The 17,289-nt window shown below is 39.0% G+C and overlaps 1 pseudogene; it reads right to left on the minus strand.

Moving 5' to 3' along the window:
* Nucleotides 1-1,488: 1,488 nt before the first annotated feature.
* The window catches only part of LOC127680300 (cytochrome P450 2J4-like), a 30,584-nt pseudogene continuing 14,783 nt past the window's right edge, over nt 1,489-17,289 (minus strand).

Raw genomic sequence — 17,289 nt, forward strand, 5'->3', positions numbered from 1 at the left:
AACAGTTCCCAATCTACATCTTGCTCCTCTTATTCCCCACCTCCTGGTAAAAAAAAGTAAGGGGGCCATTTCTTCCTCCCAAGTCCTCTCTTCCTCTTTCAGATCAGAAAGCTCACTTCCTCCTTTCGCCCAGAGATTGGAGTCTTGCCGTCTTTAGTATCCAATCAATTAATTAGGGGAAAATTCTGCTATAAGTAGCAACATCTGTTTAGGATCACCCTCATAGCACAGACTGATAAATAGCTTATTCTTTGGAGTAGGAAGCATACTGATTTATAAACTGGTCAGCATGACTGAGATCTTAAGGGCATGTAGGAATGTTAGAATCATATCACAGTAGCCAGGTCTAGGAAAGGTAGAACGCTCACATGGATGCCATTAAGGCATAAATAACATGCACTATGATATTGACAGGTCTTGATGACTTGTAATTGTATTTCTTGGTGTGAAATTAAGGACAGATATTTAGAGATTGCCAAGTGTTCCAGAAGATATAATCTGGTTCAGTCCTACTACCAAATGCAGTCTACTCAAATTGACTTATGAATCTTTGGCCTTTGAAACTGCATTTTCTCTTCCAGTGACCACATCTACAAGGTTCTGGCATCATTATGCCATTTCTGGTTTTCTGCAACACCTGTGATTTAAGGCCTGTGATGTGACTCAATAAAGTGTACAGGCTAGTTGCAAGAGATGTTCACGCCCGGAACACCTCAGTCCTACGTGGGAAGGCAGAACATAACCATTTGAAGGAAAAGTCAAAGCTATAAGGTATTGTGTAGAGAGAAAATTTTTCTCATGTGCTTCCAAAACGTGCTCCCATGATTTGAATATCTATGATCACACCCTAGCTGATGCTAGGACATAGTTAAGGTCTTTCTACCATATGTAAACCATGGAAAACACTTCACCACCACTTGATGTGCCTGTCAGGTCCTAGGGAATCATGCTGCTGTTTTGACTTCCAGGAGAATGATTCAGGCAGAGCATTATGAGGCAACCACAGACCTGGCAGTTGGAAAGGCCTTTATGGTCAGCCACTGTAGCTCTCCCAGAGGCTAATTCTAACTTTTAATCATTTCTTCCTCATTCAGATAAATTACTTGAACAGGCCAGAAACAAGTACACATGCATGATGGGATGAGTGAAAGATGGAAATTAAAGATGTAGTTTCTATGATGTTATTTATAATTTAGATGGTTTTTATTCCCCCATTTCCTCTGACTCATATAAGAACTTTATTAAAAGTATCATCATTTTCTGCACCTTTTAGATGAAAAGATGTGTCACTGAGCACATAAGTGATTTGTGCAGAGACAACATGGAGAAAACAGTTTTCCAGGAACTGTATCCAGTTCCTTAGAGGACATCTTTCTGTCTTTCCTCTGTTGCCTTCAGCCTTTTCCCTCTGATGGAAGCAAGCACCAATAACTTAACAGTGCATGTCAGTTCTTCCTCTTCTTCTTTCTCTCTCCTTCTCTGACATCACTATCTAGGGACAGCACAGATGCAGTGTGGCTGACTGAGGAAAATGCAAGGGCATTTCTGAACTTCAGGCTCAGCTTCTCATTGATTGGGGACTTGAAAGTGAAGTTTTCCATAAGAGCAGTGAAGAAAATGAACAGCTCAGACATGGCCAGTTGTTCTCTGGGGCATGCTCGCTTTCCTACAAGAACAAAACAGGAGACTAGGCATTTTCTCAGCTGGTATAGTGGCGTCAGGGACTGGTATCTCAGATACCTCCTTCAAGTCCTGAGTTGACCCTGAAATTTGTATTCAACAGCTCATTTATATCTAGCGTCTATCTTAGTTCTTCAGAGCACAAATTCAGGACATTCCAAATTTCATGTCAAATAGCTTCATGGGCAGGTAGTTCCTAGTTGGATCATGGCATAGGATGGAAGAAATTGATGTCCAGGGGTGAGATAGAAAGCCTGAAAGCTTTTAAAACTCAGTTAATACACATCACTGATACAATAGTCTGTTGTTCAGTGGCAAAATTATTGATCCTTTTCAACCCATAAAAGGAAATCCAAACAAGTAAGTGTGTCAGTTAAGTCTGCTTGAAGTAAAAGTTATCTTTCTCCTATGCTCTTCCACCTTGATTGGTGTCAGTGATATTGAATTCTTTTGGGTGGTTCTAAAAAGGGAACTGAACGCAGGAATTTAGGGCATTGCTCAGTCAGGGGTGAGTGTAGAAGTGACATTATCTTCCTGGCTTCTCCTTGAGACAGACTCGACCACACTCTCTTGTTCTCAATAAAAGAAAGGCTGGAACTTTCCTCTAAACTGGCTAGAGAGGTCACATGGAAATAAGAACAACTCTACCTCCCAATCATCTCTACTCTTATTCCTATATCTTCTTATAGATATGGCAAACTGCACCTAAACGTTTTCCAAAGTTACCACTCAGTTGTTCCCATAAGAGTCTGGGGAACATTAGATCTTCAGAATCAAAGAAAAAAAAAAAAGAACCTAATATCTTTGTACCAGGAAGCAATGGCTTCAATATCCCCTGGGATATTCTCCCTGCAAGAGATGGTGGGAAAATTTGAATCCAGAAATATTCACAGTGCCATTTTGTTAGTAGAGCCTAAAGAAAAAGAGAGGCTTATAAAAGTTAGCCTCTTTATTACTCTTAACTAATGGCCATTTGACAGAGATGTAGTAGACTTCCTATACTTCCTCTATAGGAGTATGTATTAAGTTTTCACATTGCTAACCTTCATTTTCTGACATTTTTTTCAGGAGTTGGTTGACACAAAATTATTGTGGGAACTGAGACATGGGGAAAGGTAGATATCACTGTCAGATTGACCCTGATTCATCATGAATGAATGCAGATGGTCATGCCCTCGTGACCTTATAAAGTTAAAAAAAAAAAATCATAGGATGACTTTGAAAAACCAAGTGTCTATCTCTTACAGTATTCTGAAAGGAAAACCAAAATATAATGCCCTGATTGGTGAGGAGTCACTACGTTTTATTTTGTAAGAGAGACCATGCAGACTTTACTAGCCAGTGGCTAGACTACAAATATGAGGTTCAGCACAGAGGAAAAAATGTCCTCATGCTCCCAAGCCAAGCAACAGTTAATGACTCTCTCAGTATAATTGTAATAGCACTAAATGTCTTGCTTTGTGTAAACCACAGTTGCTCCATCCCCACACAGCACACTCTAGCATCACACTCTCATCAATTGTTTTCTTCATTTTTTGGATTTTCACCATCAGTTGACTTCCATCCTTAATTCCTTCCTTTATTTTTATGTAATATAAAGGCACTATGAAATAGCAGAAAAGAAGGATAAAACATATTTCACTATAAATATAGAAATATATAGTAACTATATATTTTGATAAAATACATATTTGAAAAGAATATAATTTGATATAATACATAGCCACTATAAAAAACATAAAGAAGAAAATTAAAGTTGTTTCTGGTTCCACAGTCAAAACAAAAACCATGAAGATGCGAAGTAAGTGTTATTATGTAGATTTTCCTAAACATTGTAGTAGATATTCTGCATGGAAACTCTAAAGCTAATTTTCCACCTTTATGTTTCAACCATGAAATGAAATAGTATTTCAAAACTAACCATGTATTCATGCTTATACTGTACACTCTTTCTTCCATGGATTGTTAAAGAATGAAAACAGATATTATTGGAAAAGTTCTTCATATAATTGCATGTCTTAATATATTGTTATAATTTGTGGCTGTGTGGTACATGGGTCCACTTCTTTCATCTTTATCCTGTTACAGGTCTATTCTGGCTAGTTTTATATCTTTTTGACACATGATAGAATCATTTAGGAAGAGGGAATCTCTACAAGAAAATACCAGCAAGGGTAAAGCTTGTTGCATACTCTTAATTAGTAATAGATGCGGATGGGTTCAACCCATTGTAAGTGGTGCTAACCCCAGGCACATGATCCTGTTGTGTATAAGAAAGCAGGCTAAGCAAGCCTTGGAAAGCAGCCCAGTGTTTCTCCATGGTCTCTGCTTCAATTTCTGCCTCCAAGTTTCTACCTTAAGGCCCTGCCCTGACTTCATTCAGTGATGGAGTGTGTGTGTCTTCAGAGCTGAAAGGAGAATAATTCCTTTCTTCCCAAGGTTGTCTTTGGCCAGGATGTTTCATTACAGACATAGAATCTTAAAACAGAGAGACTGTTGTCAGGTTTTTGCAAGATATCTGACCATGTGTTCTTCAAGGGATTGTGGAAGGACTTTAAAACTTTAGGGTAGAAAATCCATTGAGTGTTCAGAGCTTGATGAACTGTTGCAAAGATTTGGAAGAGAATTCTGAAAGCATTGCACACAATAGAGCCATGGTGGCAAAATTTCACAGTGAGGTTTGTAAAACCTTCAGAGCCATTCAATATTTTAAATTAATAATGTAGTTCTAGTCCTTAAGATGAACAAGTAAGAAGTAGAGAGATAGAAGAGAAAGATTAGCAGAAGGATATGTGCACAATCTAGAAAGGGAGAACAGGAGACTCAAGGATAATGAGGAACAGACTAATGGGATTAGCTGGTGATGTTACCTAAGGCCATGGTGAAGTCCCAGCTTGTACTACCACTGAGGGCCATGTCCTAGGTTGGTTACCCTGCAGCAAGGTGAGGGGAGTGTTATCACCAACTAAAGGCCAGTCAGTCATCACTGGTCTGGGCTACTGCCCAGGGGGACATTTTGATGTGTGAAGGCTATGTAGAACTGGCCCCACCTCTCACCTGGACATTGTGTGAGACCTGGTTTCACAGGTGTGATAACAGGAATGCTGGCACTATTCCTTGCCCGTTGTAGTAATCAGGAAAGCTCCTCTCAACTTCCACCCCTACTCCTGTGCAAACATTGCACAGGTAACACAGTAGAATGTTCTCCTTAGTCCCTGACATCTACAGCAGGCCGAAGATCTGCTCCAAGGTCATGAAAACAGGTGAGCAGGTCCTGTACCTGACTGGCTATAACACTCAGGAAATTTCCTGCCCTGACTTCCCTTCTTGAAGGACTGTAAACTATAAGATGAAATAAACTTTTTTCCCCAAAGCTACTTGTCATGGTGCTTATCATAGCAATAGAAAGTAAACTAAGACAGTGTACTTCTTAATAAAATTTATACTTAAATTATGTAACACAATTCTCAATAAGAAGACACCAGTGAATAATTTCTTGAAAATGAGGGAAGATTATACACCAGGAGAAAAGGACTTTTAATATACGAAGAAAAAAACATCTATCTCAGATTCTCTTATCCCAAGGTGCTGTCTAAAGGCATTGCTAGTGTTGGGAAGATGGAGTAGTGGTTATCATTTTTTTCAAGACTGACATTAGTTCAATATGTTGAAATCACACATTGAAGGGAAGAGTCTACTCTTGCATGTTGTCTTTTGATTTAAAAAACAAAGATTTAAAAGTTACACAGCTATATCCGGCTCCAGTCAGCAAGTACTTGTGGGCATCAATAATAGTGTCTGGGTTTTATAACTGTATATGGGATGGATCACTAGGTAGGGTAGTCTCTGGATGGTCTTTACCTCAGACTCTGCTCCACACTTTGGGAGCCAGATATAGTTGTCACCTGGGAGGCTCTGCTAGTTCATGACAAATACAAAGGGGGGCACTCTCAGCCAGACATTGAACTGAAGACAGGGTCCGCAATGGAGGAGCTAGAGAAAAGACCCAAGGAGCTGAAAGGGTTTGAAGCGCCACAGGAAAAACAACAATATGAGCCACCCAGTACTCCCAGAGCTCCCAGGGACAAAAAAATCAGCCAGATAGTACACATGGTGTTACCCATGACTCCAGATGTATAGGCAGCAGAGGATGGCCTTGTTGGACATGAAAGGTAGGAGAGGCCACTGGTCTTGGAAAGGTTCAATTCAGTAGTGTAGGAGAATACCAGGACAGGGAAGCAGGAGGGAGTTGATTGGGGAACAGGGAAAGGGGAGATGGCTTATGGGACTTTCAGCGGGGACCAGGAAAGGGGAAATCATTTGAAATGTAAATAAAGAATATCTAATAAAAAAAAGAAAAAATTATAACATTAAAAAATAAACAAAAGTTACACTGCATATGTGAACCATTCTTCCATGAAAATAAGTGTTAAAGGCATGAGAATCTGAAGATTGTTCCCACTACCATTGCAGCAAACATCAGGGGGAGTTCCTCAGAATTTCTTGTCATGACCATGAAGCAGAAAGAATTTCAACAGTGTGGCTGTAAGTATGTGCTATGATACAAAATCTGAGACTATTCTCAACAGAAATACAGGAAAGGATTCCTGCGCTTTATACCATCTGCTTTGTCAGAAATGATTTATACCAGGTGACATCCTTTATTCTGTTACCATGCATAAGTGTTAACTGAATTTTAAATAGTTGGTTAACACTTAAGGGAGAATGTCCAGGTGCCATTTAAAAATGTTATCTCCTATTCTCATTGTGTTAGGTAGGGAGCCTTTCTACAAAGCTTCATTCAATGTCCTTATCAATACACAGCTCTATTTCTGTATAAAAGGTAAGAAATCATCTCTTTAATATAACGTTGATCACTTGAAAACTCTAGAAATGGTAGCCATCCAGATTTCTTTGCAAAGAAAAGAGTTGGGCTGGGTCTCTTCTCCATGTTGGAGAAAATAGAGCCCGAGAGAAACAAAGGTGATCTGAAGCAGTCCCTGTTTACAGGGGCATGGAACCACAGGCAGTGCCACATGAAGAGGATACAACAGAAGCAGAGGACTGCAGGGTGAAGAGGGCAGAAGGGTTGAGGAGGAGCTTTGAACTCTTTCCTGTTCATACAACTCACCCATTGAGTATGGCAGAAAGAATTCGCTCTTCTTAAACTGTCCATTCTCCAAAAAGTATTCTGGATTTAGTGCATCTGGAGTGGCCCACACTTTCAAGTCCCTGTGTAGCCCAGTGAAATTGGTCGGGACCATGGTTCCCTAGGGATGGCAGCAAAATGAAACATGGAACATGCTTCCATATTAGATTGACAGGGGAAGTGACTCTTCAACTCCAATGTCTGAGATTTTTTACTTCCTGAACTTTTCCAGCCTTACCAATTAATTCACTTCCCCATTGTCATTTGAATTATAAATCCATTATGTATTCTTTATACTTGTTATCTTTCCATAATGGATTGCAATAGTCTCATAGGAATTATTATCAGCAGAGTTAGGCTACTATTTGTTATAAAATATTTCTGCTTAATAGGAAGAAGTTAGTATATGTATGTCTAGGGAAGGATCTGTAGTGAGTCTGCTGCTCACTATTGTCAGTTCCATGGTTATATCACTTCTGTTTCTCTGTTCTCAGTCATCCAATGTTAAGGGGGAAATACCCAGTCCCACCAATGTTAGTCAAATATAAATGAATGCATCTGGAGGCAGCCCAGTCTAGGCAGGTACTTATATGATCCTTAGATATGAGACTTTTTTTCACATTGTCATTCCAACAAGAAAGCTGAGCCATTCCTTAAATTCCTTGATCCACTTGGACTTGAGCTTAGCACAAGGAGAAGAGAATGGATTGATTTGCATTCTTCTGCATGCTGACATCCAATTGAACCAGCACTATTTGTTGAAAAGGCTAACTTTTTTCCACTGGAAGGTTGTAGCTCCTTTGTCAAAGATCAAGTGACCACAGGTGTGTGAGTTCATTTCTGGGTCTTCAATTCTATTCCATTGATCTACCTGCCTGTTATTGAACTAATATCATGCAGTTTTTAAGACTATTTCTCTGTAGTACTGCTTAATGTTGGGGGTAGTGATTCCCTCAGAAATTCTTTTACTGTTGAGAATAGCTTTAGCTATCCTGGTTTTTTAATTATTCCAGATGAATTTGAGAATTGCTTTTTCTAACTCTTTAAAGAATTGAGTTGGAATTTGATGGGGATTACATTGAATCTTTTGGCAGGATGGCCATTTTTACTATATTGATCCTGCCAATCCAAGAGCATGGATCTTTTTCCATCTTCTGAGGACTTCTTGGATTTCTTTCTTCAAAAACTTGAAGTTCTTGTCATGCAGATCTTTCACTCGTTTAGTTACAGTTACACCAAAATACTTTACATTGTTTGTGGCTATTGTGAAGGGTGTAATTTCCCTAATTTCTTTCTCAGCCTGTTTATCCTTTGAGTATTGGAAGGCTACTGATTTGCTTGAGTTGATTTTATATACAGCCTCTTTGTTGAGGTTGTTTATTAGCTGTAGGAGTTCTCTGGTGAAGATTTTTGGGTCGCTTAAATATACTATCATATCATCTGCAAATAGTGATAAATTAAATTCTTTCTAGTTTGTATCCCTTTGACCTCTTTTTGTTGTCTAATTGCTCTAGTTAGGACTTCAAGTACTATATTAAACAAATATGAAGAAAGAAGGCAGCCTTATCTGGTCCCTGATTTTAGTGGGATTGCTTCAAGTTTCTCTCCATTTAGTTTGATCTTGGCTACTGGTTTGCTGTATATTGCTATTATTATGTTTAGGTATGGGCCTTGAATTCCTGTTCTTTCCAACACCTTTAATATGAAAGGATGATGAGTTTTGTCAAATGCATTTTCAGCATCTAAAGAAATGACCATGTGGTTTTTTCTTTGAGTTTGTTTATGAAGTGGATTACATTGATGGATTTCCATATATTGAATCATCCCTGTATCCCTGGGATGAAGCCTACTTGGTCATGGTGAATGATCATTTTGATATGTTCTTGGATTCCGTTGGCAAAAAAAATTATGGAGTATATTTGCATCAATATTCATAAGGGAAATTGATCTAAAGTTCACTTTCCTTTTTGGATCTTTGTGTGGTTTTGGTATCAGTGAAATTGTGGCTTTGTAGAATGAATTGGGTATTGTTTCATCTATTTCTATTTTGTGGTATATTTGAAGAGTATTGGTGTTAGATCTTCTTTGAAGGTCTGATAGAATTCTGCACTAAAACCATCTGATCCTGTGCTTGTTTTGGTTGGTAGCCAATGAACACTTCTATTTCTTTAGGGGTTATGGGACAATTGAGATGGTCTATCTGATCCTAATTAAACTTTGGTAGTTGGCATCTGTCTAGGAAATTGTCTGTTTCATCCAGATTTTTCCAGTTGTGTTGAGTATAGGCTTTTGTAGTAGAATCTGAAAATTTTTTGAATTTCCTCAGTTTCTGCTGTTATTTGTCCCTTTTTTGATGTAATTTTTTTGCTATGTTCTGCCAGAGCCAATGTGCACCTCTGGATAGGGTCCTGCTATAGTAACATGCTTGTAGGCTTTCAACTAGACAATGTTTCAATACTCTTGCTTATTGTGGGTGTTTCTTTTCCTGTACACACATAGTTAACTCTCAATGCCCTTTAACTTTCAGCTCCAACAGCTATTTCTTCTAAAGCTCAGAATAATTTCTTTCCAAGCTGAGCCTCTCACTCTCTGTGTATATAATCATGCACAGAGCATCAGTGTATTTCCTTCTGGGAAGTCTTCAGGATATTCCATGTCTTAGGTTTCCTCTAAGTCCAAACCAATGTTTTCAGAAGTTCAACAAATATTGACTTGACTAATAAGGGGTAGTTTAATTTCTGAGTATTGTTTCATGCATATATAATCTCATTGAATCCCCATTTAGATCCTGTGAAGTAAGTTGGGTAAAGAACATGCAGCTGTGAATTTTTAGCTAATATGCTTCCATGGGAGTAGAAAGTGAAGTAATCACTGGAACAAGGCCTTTCTGCTGTCAAGGCCATTGTTTACATTCTGTATTGCACATAGCCATTTAGATTCCTCAATACTCAGAAGGTTGTTAGAGCTAATATTAAAAGTCTGTGGATGGAGATTCATTGGCTGCTGCCTGGAGATAAATGAACAGGTGGGAAAACTGAAAACAGCACCTGGGGAAACCAGACCTAATGAGTTTCTCAATGACACAAGAAGAGTAGACACAGTGACTGTTCCTCTGCTTCTGCCGAAATGATGGCTGTGCAGGGATGGGCAGATAAACTCTTCTGGGTCTGATCCTGGAGAGAATTTCCAAAAACAATATATCTGAATCTTAGAAAATAATTCTAGATCCTCAAAGAATAGTCAGCAGACAGTAAGAATAGATCTACAGTTGTGTGCTATAGAGAAAGGATGACAATGCCCTGGAGAGATGAGGAGTCCTGTGATCATGATTAAGTCTTTTAAGACAGGGACTTGAGCATGGACTCATGGAGGACAATGGAAAAAAAAAGTTGCTTTAATGTCAAATAAAGCAAGTCTTGTGGATGGATCAGGACTATGAATTCTCAGAGCAGGGTTGCTTTTGGATAACATCTCTTGTTACTTTGTAGTAAAGAAATCTTTTATGAATTCAATTTCTCTGAGACTCTCCTTTCCAACTTAGAAAACAGAGGCTGATTTTTTTCTTTGAGTTTGTTTATATAGTGGATTGCATTGATGGATTTCCTTATATTGAACCATCCCTGCATCCCTGTGATGAAGCCTACTTGATCCTGGTGGATGATCGTTTTGATGTGTTCTTTGATTCGGTGGGCAAGAATTTTATTGAGTAATTTTGCATCAATATTCATAAGGGAAATTGGCCTGAAATTCTCTTTCTTAGTTGGATCTTTGTGTGGTTTGGGTATCAGCATAATTGTGGCTTCATAGAAGGAGTTGGGTAGTGTCCCTTCTGTTTCTATTTGGTGGAATAGTTTGAAGAGTATTGGTGTTAAGTCTTCTTTGAAGGTCTGATAGAATTCTGCACTGAAACCATCTGTCCTGTGCTTTTTTTGGTCGGAAGGCTATCTGTGACCCCTTCTATTTCTTTAGGGGTTGTGGGTCTGTTTAGATGATCTATTTGATCCTGGTTTAATTTTGGTATTTGGTATCTGTCTAAGAAATTGTCCATTTCCTCCAGATTCTCCAGTTCTGTTGAGTACAGGCTTTTGTAGTAGGATCTGATGATTTTTTTTCAATTTCCTCAGTTTCTCTTGTAATATCTCCCTTTTCATTTCTAATTTTGTTAATTTGGATACTTTCTCTGTGCCCTTTGGTTAGTCTGGCTAAGGGTTTATCTATCTTGTTGATTTTTTCAAAGAACCAGCTCCTGGTTTTGTTGATTCTTTGTATGGTTCTCTTGGTTTCTACTTGATTGATTTCAGCTCTGAGTTTGATGATTTCCTATCTTCTCCTCCTCCTGGGTGAATTAGCTTCTTTTTGTTCCAGGGCTTTCAGTTGTTCTGTTAATCTTCTAGTGTATGCTCTCTTGAATTTCTTTTTGGAGGCACTCAAAGCTATGAATTTTCCTCTTAGCACTGCTTTCATTGTGTCCCATAGATTTGTGTATGTTGTGCCTTCAATTTCCTTAAATTCTAAAAATATCTTTGATTTCTTTCTTTCTTTCTTTCTTTCTTGACCAAGGTATCATTGAGTAGAGTATTGTTCAGTTTCCATGTATATGTGGGCTTTCTGTTGTTTTTACTGTTATTAAATACCACTTTTACTCCATAGTGATCTGATAGAAGGCATGGGATTATTTCAATCTTCTTATATTTGTTGAGGTCTGTCTTGTGACCAACTATATGAACGATTTTGGAGAAGGTACCATGAGGTGCTGAGAAAAAGGTATAATCTTTTGCTTTGAGATGAAAAGTTAAATATATATATATATATATACATATATATATATATATATATATGTTAAATCCAAAGCTTCAATTAGGTTCACTGTCTCCCTGTTTAGTTTTTGTTTTTCTGATCAGTCCATTGATGAGAGTGGAGTGTTGATGTCACCCACAATTACTGTGTTAGGTGCAATGTGTGCTTTGAGCTTTAGTAAAATTTCTTTTATGAATGAGGGCACCCTTGTTTTGGAGCATAGATGTCCAGGATTGAGAGTTCTTATTGTTGGATTTTTCCTTTGACCAGTAAGAAGTGACCTTCCATGTCTCTTTTGATAACATTAGGCTGAAAATCAATTTTATCTGATATTAGAATGGCAACTCTGGCTTGTTTCCTGAGACCATTTGCTTGTAGAATTGTCTTCCAGCCTTTTACTCTAAGGTAGTTTTTGTCTTTGACACTGGGGTATGTTTCCTGTATGCAGCAAAATGTAGGGTCCTGTTTACATAACCAGTTTGTTAGTCTATGTCTTTTTATTGGGGAATTGAATCCATTGATGTTAAGAGATATCAAGGAGTAGTGGTTGTTGCTTCCTGTCATTTTTGATATTAATTTTATACTAGTGTGGTTATCTTCTTTTGGGTTTGATGAAAGAAGCTTAATATCCTGCTTTTTCCAGGGTATAGCTTCCCTCATTTTAATGGTGTTTTCCCTCTATTTTCCTTTGTATGGCTGGGTTTGTGGAAAAATATTGTGTAAATTTGGTTTTGTCCTGGAATATCTTGGTTTCTCCATCTATAGTGATTGAGAGTTTCACTGGGTATAGTAGTCTTGGCAGGCATTTGTGTTCTCTTAGAGTCTGCATGAGCTCTGCCCAGGATCTTCTAGCTTTCATGGTCTCTGGTAAGAAATCTGGTGTAATTTTGATAGGTCTTCCTTTATATGTTACTTGCCATTTTTCTCTTACTGCCCTAAGTATTCTCTCTTTGTTTAGTACATTTGGGGTTTTGATTATTATGTGACGGTAGGTAGTTCTGTTCTGGTCCAGTCTGTTTGGAGTTCTGTAGGCTTCTTGTATATTCATGGGTATCTCTCATGTTAAGTTAGGGAAGTTTTCTTCCATAGTTTTGTTGAAGATATTTGCTGGCCTTTTAAGTCGTAAATCTTCACTCTCATCAATGCCTATAATCCTTAGATTTGGCTTTCTCATTGTGTCCTGGATTTCCTGGATGTTTTGGGTTACAAGCTTTTTGCATTTTGCATTTTCTTTGACTGTTGAGTCCATGGTTTATGCTGAAAAGGCATTTGACAAATTTCAGCATCTTTTCATGCTAAAAGTCTTAGAAAGAACAGGAATTCAAGGCCCATATCTAAACATAGTAAAAGCAATATACAGCAAACGGGTAGCCAACATCAAAAAAAATGGAGAGAAACTTGAAGCAAGTCCACTAAAATCAGGGACTAGACAAGGCTGCCCCCTCTCTCCAGATCTTTTTAATATAGTTCTTGAAATCCTAGCTAGAGCAATTAGAAAACAGAAGGAGGTCAAAGGGATACAAATTGGAAAGGAAGAAGTCAAACTATCACTATTTGCAGATGATATGATAGTATACTTAAGTGACCCAAAAAAACTGTACTAGAGAACTCCTACAGATGATAAACAACTTCAGCAAAGTGGTTGGCTACAAAATCAACTCAAGCAAGTCAGTAGCCTTTCTATAATCAAAGGATAAGCAGACTGAGAAAGAAATTAGGGAAATGACAACCTTCACAATAGCCACAAACAGCATAAAGTATCTTGGGGTGACTCTAACCAAACAAGTGAAAGACCTATATGACAAGAACTTCAGATATCTGAAGAAGGAAATCGAAGAAGATCTCAGAAAATGGAAAAATCTTCCATGCTCATGGATTCGCAAGATTAATATAGTTAAAATGGCCATACTGCCAAAGGCAATCTACAGATTCAATGCAATCCCCATCAAAATCCCAACCCAGTTCTTCATAGAGCTAGAAAGCAATGCTCAAATTCATCTGGAATAATAAAAAACCCAGGATAGCTAAAACTATTCTCAACAGTAAAAGAACTTCAGGGGGATTCATTATCCCAGACCTTAAACTTTACTACACAGCAATAGTGATAAAAACTGCATGGTATTGGTACAATGTCAGGCAAGCTGATCAATGGAATAGGATTGAAGACCCAGAAATGAACCCACACAGCTATGGTCTCTTGATCTTCAACAAAGGAGCTGAAAGCATCCGGTGGAAAAAAGATAGTCTTTTCAACAAATGGTGCTGGTTGAAGTGGAGGTCAGCATGCAGAAGATTGCGAATCGATCCATTCTTATCTCCTTGTACTAAGCTCAACTCCAAATGTATCAAGGACCTCCACATAAAACCTGACACACTGAAACTAATAGAAAAGAAACTGAGGAAGACCCTTGAGGACATGGGCACAGGGGAAAAGTTCCTGAATAGAACACCAATATTTATGCTCTAAGATCAAGAATTGACAAATGGGACCTCATAAAACTACAAAGTTTCTGTAATGCAAAGGAGACTGTCAAAAGGACAAAATGTCAACCAACAGATTGGGAAAGGATCTTCACCAACCCTAAATCTGACAGAGGGCTAATATCTAATATATACAGAGAACTCAAGAAGGTAGAACCTAGAGAACCAAATAACCCCATTAAAAAGTGGGGTACCGAACTAAACAAAGATTTTTCACATGAAGAACTTCAGAGGGCTGAAAAACACCTTAAGAAATGTTCAGCATCATTAATCATTAGGAAAATGCAAATCAAAACAACCCTGAGATTTCTCCTTACACCAGTCAGAATGGCTAAGGTCAAAAAACTCAGGAGACAGCAGGTGCTGGTGAGGATGTGGAGAAAGAGGAACACTCCTCCACTGCTGGTGGGATTGTAAGATGGTGCAACCACTTTGGAAATCAGTCTGGCATTTCCTCAGAAACCTGGGCATGGCACTTCCAGAGGACCCTGCTATACTACTCCTGGGCATATACCCAGAGGATTCCCCAGCATGTAATACGGACACATGCTCCACTATGTTCATAGCAGCCCTATTTGTAGTAGCCAGAAGCTGGAAACAACCCAGGTGTCCCTCAAAGGAGGAATGGATACAAAAAATGTAGTATATTTATACAATGGAGTACTATTGAGCCAATAGAAACAATGATTTCATGAAATTCGTAGACAAATGGATGGAGCTGGAGAATATCATACGAAGTGAGGCAACCCAGTCTCAAAAGATCAGTTATGGTATGCACTCACTCATAAGTGGATAATAACCTAGAAACTTGGAATACCCAAGAAATAATCCACATATTAAATGATGTCCAAAAAGAACAGAAGAGTGGCCCCTGGTTCTGGAAAGACTCAATGCAACAGTATAGGGGAATGTCAGAACAGGGAAGTGGGAAGGAGTTGATGGGGGAACAGGGGGAGGGAAGAGGGCTTATGGGACTTGCGGGGAGTGGGGACCCAGAAAATGGGAAATCATTTAACATGTAAATAAAGAATACATCGAATAAAAAAAAAGAAAAAGAAAAAGAAAACAGAGACTGAAAGTTACTCCGAAGAAGGAATACGAAGTTTTGAAAGAGACAAGAGTCTAAACCACATCATGCTTACTTCGTAGCTCCCTTCTAGTCATCTCTTATAATTAAGACATTTGGACTGGCTTTGCTTGCAGTTTTTCAGGGCTGTAAGTAAAAGCTAGAAATATGCCCATGGGGATACTATTGGAAACACCAGTCTCACTATGGGGTGTGCCCATGTGCCTCAAATATGTTCTTAAAATTTTACCTTTTAAAGTTTGTGAAGGATTTCTTACAGTCAGCATAGTATGTCCATAACTGAAAAACTTATTTAAGAGACACTCTCTGATAGTGAACTGTTGCCAGCTAGGTTTTTAAGAGAAAATGATAAAATTTCCAAGAGAATAAACATAGTTTTTTCATAAATATGTTTGACCTTCCAACATCACTCCAAACAGCATGCATGAATATCCATTTAGACACATGGACGGTTTTATCAGAATTCTCTCTCTCCCCCACTGAAATGATTTCTTAGGATGTGAACAACCATCACCTTTAAAAGTTAGGTTGTGAACTTGATGTCCAAATGTCCTGGGGTATCTGAAGATGGAAATGCATAGTTACCTGTGGCAGGTGGAATCCAGCAAACTTGGTGTCAACCAATACTTGGTGTCAATTCCCAATACAACCCTGGGAATATTCAACGGGATGATGTTGCCCATCCTTTGTACCTCATGGATGACAGCATTAGTATAAGGCATGGAGTCTTGTCGGCAAAGCACACCCTCCTTCCAATGCTAATCACTCTGTTAATTTCACTGTGTAATTTTTCTGGAAGAAAGAAGGAAAATAAGTTTTATATTGCTCTATTTTTGTCTTGGTGTTTAATCTAAAATTACTAAGGTGTTTTTGTAAAATTACTAAGGAGATGTTAATGAATTTTTAGTCTCAATTTGGAAAAAACAAAGAAAAATTTCTCTCTTTGCCTGGTAATATCTTCTAGAACTAGTATGAAGAAAAGTTGAAATGGGCCACCCTCCTTAAATGAGGAGAGACAGCAACAATGAGCAAACTACAGCAACAGAGCCATACTGGGCCACAGAAAGAAAATGACAGCAATTTCCAATTCAGAAAATTCCCAAAGGAATCTCCAATGTCTGAGGGACTCAGTACCTGAGAAAATTCTTCTAGTCTGGGGAGAATCTAGAACAGTGCATTCTCAGAACATAGAAAACAATGTCTTGGCTCCCAGATGCCAGAGAGATCTGACAGCCCCAGGTATGCTGACATAGTCTGAGGCTAACATCGCAAGGGTCTAAGCCCGACAGGTGTTGGCCTGCACCCAGGCCCTGGGCTGCTCAGTGGACCATCTGTGTGCCAACCTGGCCAGGAGGTTGTTTACCCTGCAGACTGTCCGGCACTGGCAGGGGGCACGCGCTGCCATGTTGGCTACGGGATGCCAGAGAGCCCTAACAGACAAAGACAGTTAACAGACTGTACTGGCTAGTTTCGTGTGTCAACTTGACACAGGCTGGAGTTATCACAGAGAAAGGAGTTTATGTTGAGGAAGTACCTCCATGAGATCCAGCTGTGGGGCATTTTCTCAATTAGTGATCAAGTGGGGAGGGCCCCTTGTGGGTGGTTCCACCTTTGGGCTGGTGCTCTTGGGTTCTATAAGAGAGCAGGCTAAGCAAGCCAGGGGAAGCAAGCCAGTAAGAAACATCCCTCCATGGCCTCTGCATCAGCTCCTGCTTCCTGACCTGCTTGAGTTCCAGTCCTGACTTCCTGTAGTGATGAACTGCAACGTGGAAGTGTAAGCTCAATAAACCCTTTCCTCCCCAACTTGCTTCTTGGTCATGATGTTTGTGCAGGAATAGAAACCCTGACTAAAACAAATTGGTACCAGCGTAGTGGGGTATTCCTGTGACAACCTGACCATGTTTGGGGGAGGATTGTGGAAGGACTTTGGAACTTTGAGCTAGAAAAGCTGTGGAAAGTTCTGTAGGAGCTTGGAAGACAATGTTAGGAACAGTGCAGAAGATGGAGGCCTGGCTTGTGAAATTTCAGAGAGAAGATTAAAGACTCTTACAGTGGCCATGTTTTGATTGTGAAGATTCTGTGGTTTGGTTAGCTG

Source organism: Apodemus sylvaticus, chromosome 3 (genome assembly GCF_947179515.1).
Source record: "Apodemus sylvaticus chromosome 3, mApoSyl1.1, whole genome shotgun sequence".
In the NCBI taxonomy this organism is placed as follows: Eukaryota; Metazoa; Chordata; class Mammalia; order Rodentia; family Muridae; genus Apodemus; species Apodemus sylvaticus.